The sequence below is a fragment of the Rutidosis leptorrhynchoides genome, unplaced genomic scaffold (assembly GCF_046630445.1).
Source record: "Rutidosis leptorrhynchoides isolate AG116_Rl617_1_P2 unplaced genomic scaffold, CSIRO_AGI_Rlap_v1 contig604, whole genome shotgun sequence".
Taxonomy (NCBI): domain Eukaryota; kingdom Viridiplantae; phylum Streptophyta; class Magnoliopsida; order Asterales; family Asteraceae; genus Rutidosis; species Rutidosis leptorrhynchoides.
In genome coordinates, this window is record NW_027266826.1 from 43,272 (window position 1) to 50,080 (window position 6,809).

General features: G+C 34.7%; 1 pseudogene; it reads left to right on the top strand.

The window, feature by feature from the left end:
- The first annotated feature begins 2,500 nt into the window (after positions 1-2,500).
- Positions 2,501-6,549, top strand: LOC139884810 (DNA polymerase eta-like; annotated as a pseudogene).
- The last annotated feature ends 260 nt before the right edge of the window (positions 6,550-6,809 follow it).

Genomic DNA, 6,809 nt, shown 5'->3' on the forward strand with positions numbered 1-6,809 from the left:
AAAAGATTTTCCATGTCAGATCATTCGTCAACATTTCAAAGTAAACATCTCTTAATTTTATTTATCCCTTTTTTAATCCTGGCTGGATTCCATATTTATACTTACTGTCCCGAAAAAAAAAAATCAGTGTCGCACACTCATTATCCTTTTGAGTAAAATCAATTATCTCTTCTCTGTGGAAAAAATAATAATAAAAATATCTTCTGTCTTAGTTTTGGTTAAAAAATGAGAAATTAAACTAAACATTCGTTTCATATTATTGAACAATATTTTTAAATTTAACCTTCATATGTCAATAATTAAATATATGTCTATATTATTAAATTTAAAAATACAGTAACTTTTTCGAATGAAAAAAAAAGCACCACGATTATCATGGAAATTAGCGTGGAGTTGGACTTATTGACAAATCATTGATATTTCTGTGACCTCTTCCAAAACACAATTGACAATTCCATCTCTAGAACTGAATTCCCACGTTGAATTGAATTGATAGCTGGAATTTCATTATTTTATTAGTTTCCAAGGCGCTCACTAACACACTCAGCAGAGGATAATACTAATTTCATTATTTGGTCGGCAGTCCAAAATAATTTTAATATTAACATACTAATTACGTAGAGAGAAAGAAAGAAAAGCAAAGAATAATACTATGTATCTGGAAAACCTAATACCAATAATATGTGTTAACACAATCAAACATATGATGACGAGAGCAATGAGCTTTGCACCAGCCAAGACACATCGAACGTTTTTTGGAGTTACTCGATCGATTTCCTTTGACTTTAATTGTCAAAATTATTACATACATACATTAATTAGGAAAAACAAAGATCAATCTTGATTAAATTAATCAATTATTTATCACTTCGTGACCTTTTTTTCTATACTATCAGTAGTTTCTATTTTCAACAACAAAAGATTAATTTCAGTTCATTATTATTAAGAATGGAAAGATGGTATACGGAAGTATCCTTGTTGTGACATGTACATATATTACCAACCATCAGATAGTCCAAATTCCAAGACCAATATAAATACGTATACAATATTCGAAAATCATTTTTTTTTCATTTCATTTAATTTCACATGGTAATGTATATAACAAATTTTACATGATATATGATACATAGTCTTATTTACTATTTAAATATGTGATATTTTTGGAAATTTTTTTATTTTTAAATAGTTGATGTTTTAAAAATATAAATATATTCTTTTTATTTTATCCTTCCATTAACTTTATACACACATATAATTAATATTTTAATAAAAAAATAAAATAAAATTATAAAATAAAAATAATTTATATATTAAAATTAATGATTTAAGTCATTTTTAAGAGAATTAGCCACTAGTTAATTAATCTCAGAAGCTATTTTGACCGAAATCATTACGGTATCATTAGTTAGGTATATAATAAGTTTTTCAAATATTATCTATTAATTAATGATATTTTCTCATGACCACATGATACCTAGAAAAATACCCGACGCAAGACCCTTCAATCCTTGCCCAGCCTTTCCTATGTCAAAAGGAAAATAAAAAATCACTCCATCTAGATACACTGCAGATTCATATGTTCTTGGTATATACTTTTGGTGCTGACATGTACTACTGGATTTAGATAAGGATTAAGAAACTAGGAATGTCTTATAAAACGAATCTTTGATTTTCCATAGAATATATTTCTCAATTGAGTGCTTGGGCTATTAACCAGTAGGCAAGTGGGAATAAAATTCACAAGGTTAGGAACACCAAAATGGTATTATTGACTAGTCAAATTCACAACTCACAAGTAACATTAGAAAAAAAAAAGTAACAAAATTCCCCTCATAAACTGTATTCTAATTCCTACCTCTTGGATAAATACTAACAGAATTTAATTTCGATATTTAGGATAAGTAGCTAGGAACTATGATAATTGCTCCTACCGTTCTCACTTTTCATCCATGATAAATTTAATTTCATAATTTGATCCTTATTATAATATATCGAACTATACAGTCCCTAAAGTTTTTAATTTTTAAAATTTTACTCCCTAATCTTTTCTAATGTTATTTTTCGTTCCAATAATAGGAACATTTATTCTTTTACGTTCCGATCATTCTACATTCTATATTCATATTATTCTAACTTGATTTTGACTACTTGGACTTCTGGCTTTCACATAATTCTTCTAAGCCATGTGAAGTTGTGAACTTAGGCACATAGTCAACAGAAAAATTCAATCCAAAAATAAAATGGGTGAGAAAGAATTTAAGTATTAAAATGGGCCGAACAAATCTCTACCTAATCAAAATATTAAAATGGGCTAAAACAAAACTTTAATTTAAAAAATGGGCCAACCAGACAAAGTAATTTGAGAATGGGCTTCTCAACCAAGTTTTTTCGTTTCCAAAGTTTATCGTCCCCATCATCATCATATCCCCTTTATTTTACAGTCACTGTGTTTAATGTTTCCCTCCATTTTCTTCTTCTTCCGATCGCAAATTCAGAGATGCCTGTGGCAAGACAACCGTCGTCTGATGCAAAGGTCATCGCACACGTTGACATGGACTGTTTCTACGTTCAAGGTCCTTAAACTAAAACTCTCTTTCTCAGTCAATTTTAGTGATTTTTTTTGGCCAAATGGATAAATTGTGATTTCAACCGCCAAATTATCTTAATTTTGTATAGAAATTGAAGTTAATTTGAAGTGTTAATGTATGGTTTAAATTCAGTGGAGCAGCGGAAGCAGCCTGAATTAAGAGGTTTACCTACAGCAGGTTGTACAGTACAACGAGTGGAAAGGAGGTGGCTTGATAGCTGTTGGTTACGAAGCTCGAAAGTTTGGTGTGAAGCGGTAAGTTGTAAAGAATGAATTTTTTTCTAACTAAGTTTTTGCTCTGGGAGGTTTAATTTTATATGTGGTATGTTCTCAGTTCAATGCGAGGGGATGAAGCAAAGGACGTTGCCCACAAATCCATCTTGTCCAAGTCCCTGTAGCTCGTGGTAAAGCTAACTTGAATACATATCGCAATGCGGGTTCAGAGGTCTCTTGGACTTAAAATACAGATTACAGATGTGTTCGTAGTTTGTACCTTTTTTATCTTTGTTGGTTTCTATCAAATTTGATTGTGGGTTCCTGAACTTCTTTTACAGGTGGTTTCTATTCTTTCAAAGAAGGGTCGTTGTGAGAGGGCATCGATTGATGAAGTGTATCTGGACCTTACTGAAGCAGCAGAGACTATGCTGGTTGAAATGCCTCCTGAGAGCTTAGAAGCGATTCATGATGAAGCCATTAAATCTCATGTTTTGGGCCTGAACCATGAGGTATTGAGACCGTGCTATTGGAACTTCTATGTTGGAATAATGTGTTGTAGTGTTCCTCCTTGTGCAGAAAATATTGGAATTTTGATGAATTTAGTTCGTTTTGCGTTGGGAATTGTCTTTAGTTAGAAGTTGGTTTTCTTACTTCAGGAAGGAAGTGACTCCAAAGAGAATGTAAGGAAGTGGTTATCTAGAAGCGATGCTGATCACCGTGATAAGTTGTTGGCTTGTGGGGCCATCATTGTAGCAGAACTAAGGATGCAAGTCTTGAAGGAAACTGAGTTTACATGTTCTGCTGGAATTGCTCACAATAAGGTAAATATTGTGGCGCTCAAGTTTCTGCTCATCACGTCATATCGGCATATTCTTTATGTTGGACCTTTCCTTTGTATTTTCTCTCACTAAGCTTGTATGCATGCCTTTCTCGACAGATGCTGGCCAAACTTGCAAGTGCCATGAACAAACCAGCACAACAAACTGTTGTGCTTTCTTCTTCTGTAGAAAACTTGCTGAGTTCGTTTCCCATTAGGAAAATGTAAGTCCTTGGTCCGATTTGCTTTTCTTTTTTCCTTACTTTCCTTTCCTGAACAAGTTTCCTCCAGTGTCTACCTTTGCCAACATGGATATCGTGTCCTACTCACTTTTTTAAATAGAAGAAAGAAAGACTCCTTTTTATGATATATCCCATCTGTTCTAGACTTCTAGTATATTTGTTTCATTTCAAAAAGCACTAACTCTCACATTTCTTTGCTGAAAACCACGAAAATTACTGGTACAAGGGCTGCTGATCTCCTTCTATCAAGAACAGTTCGCTTCTAGTGTTGTGTATTTTCTATCGGCTAAATTGATATAGTTAATATGATCTTTCTATGCAGGAAACAGCTTGGAGGCAAGTTGGGGAGTTCCTTACAAAGTGATCTGGGAGTGAACACTGTAGGAGATCTCTTGCAGTTTTCTGAGGAGAAGCTACAAGAATGTTATGGCATAAATACTGGGTCAGTATCTATTATTTAATGAAATTAGGAAGAGTTATTTTTTTTTAAATACATATCCCAAAGAGATGCTGTGCATGACGCACGAAGGGAAAAGCTGCAAGTTCTAACTTTAGAAGTTGCTTCTGATTTACTTAGTATCCTTGGGTAAATAAGGGAAGCTTCCCTATGAACTGGATTTCAAGTATGTATTGTAAAATTTGAAGCTATTTAGAATGTTGTTTCTGATTTTCGTTTTCTGCTCTAGTACTTGGCTATGGAATATTGCACGAGGGATCAGTGGGGAAGAAGTCCAGGGTCGTCTTCTCCCAAAAAGCCATGGGTCAGGAAGACATTTCCTGGTCCTCGGGCGTTAAAGACTACTGCTGCTGTAAGATTTTTTCTCACATACATTGTCTTTCCCCCTGGAGGCATGTTTCTCCTCCTTGTTCCTGGCTTTCTGCTGACATTTGAAACAGAACTTTCTATCTCTAGCTTTTATCCTCTAACCTTGGTTATTATGATTTTCCAGGTTCGACATTGGCTAAATCAACTTAGTGAAGAACTCAGTGAGCGCCTAAGCGTTGATTTTGACCAAAACAAGAGGATCGCTCGAACTCTGATTCTCAATGCAAGAGCATACAAGGTGCTCCTTGTCACTTGCTCATTAACTTATGTTGGATGCCTTGTGCAATCTTTATGTCGGCATTCTTGTGCGTAACTTGCAAACACTATCTATTGTCTTTTGTTCTGATTACGACTTTCGCTACAGTCTGGTGACTCAGATTCTCATAGAAGTTTCCCTTCAAAGTCATGCCCATTAAGGTATGGGGCTGCAAAGATTCAAGAAGATTCTTTCAGCCTATTTCAAGTGGGATTACGTGATTATATGGAATCTTATGGGGTTAAAACTCAAAAAACTCATCGTGCGGGATGGGGAATAACATCTCTTTCTGTTTCAGCAACTAAAATTGAGGATTTACCATCTGTAAGTTGCTGTTACATTGTTGCTTTGAAGAAAAAACTTCTTACTGCTAATGAAACTAAGTGAAACCAGTTACCAATCTTACTCCCTTAGTATTGTCAATTACGCCAATTATTCTAGTCCATTCCCATTGATTGAATTGTCCTTAAGTTGAATCGTATACTGCCAAGTTATCTGCTATGCTGAGTATGGAGATCAATTCATGACCTTATAACAGTGGAGAGGGACTTCTTGCAGGGTACACATTCAATCATGAAATACTTTCATGGTCAAAATATGTCAAACTCAACGCCATCAAGTTCCATCCAAGAAGCTGAACCACATCCAACTTCACCATCAGGTATTTGTTCTGCAGGCTATAATTGTTGGGTTAACTTAACATTCATTTCTGTGAATTTTAATAAAAGATAGGTTCTATTTCAGGTAGTTTCATTGAAGAAGCTGAACGACCTTCATTGTCTGGTATTTTGTTCTGCAAATTGTCATTGTTGGGGTTGACTTGTTACTCCTTTTTTCTTTGAGTTTTAATAAAAGTTGGTGATAATTCAGGTAATGAAAGCTTTTCGGAAATTAAATCATCCGAGCTACAGGAGGAGAAACAGAATGGCTTCGCCGATAAAGGTAATGTTCTTGCAACAATTCTGTTCCCGAACTCTTTCAAAATTTTCTTCCATCATTATAACTTAACTCTTCCATACAGAAATTGATAGCTGTTCAGGACCAATCCAAACCAAGTCAGAAAAAGAGATATCCGGGGGCGAACTTAAAATCATGAATTCGACATCTACTTGTGCATCACATGAACAACAGAAAAGGAACAAATCGAAAGAAAAGGTTTCTCTATACACTTCAATCTGTCATTACTGGTTCATGTCTTATCATGATTTGAACTTCAATCTGTTATGGCAGGGAACATCTTCAATCTTAAGATTCTTTAAGAGCCACAACCCTAGCAGCTCTTCAACAAAGGGGCGCGTCGCTACTGTCCCTGACACGAGCCTGAATATAGAGGAACCCACTCAATTAGCGCCAGATAGCAATGCAGATCTAAACCAAGTTAAGCTGGCAAAAGATAATAGCAGTATACATGGTTCAGGACAAAATGAACAAAGAAGAGATTCATGGAACTACAACATAGATGAGATTGACCAAGCTGTGATCAATGAGTTACCACCAGAAATCCAACGAGAGATTCATGCTTGGATTCGACCTCACAAAAGAGCTAATATGGCGAAAAGAGGTTCTATTTGCAATTACTTTTTGCCTGCCAAAGACACTTAGTACACATGTACATAACTATAATACTAATTATTGAAATTTGGATAATTATACTAATTATTATGAATTTGATGTTAGATGAAAAAAGAAAGGACTTGAACTTTTATATGTGATCAGATTTTAGAATAACAAGTATGAATAATAGGAGGACGAAAAAGAAGAAATTGCAACTTTGAGGACTTGGTCCGACTTGATTCTCGTGTGGTTGCAGCCACATACGACAAAAGCAGGTTAACGCTCGAGCAGGGTGGGAATCCGTCTGG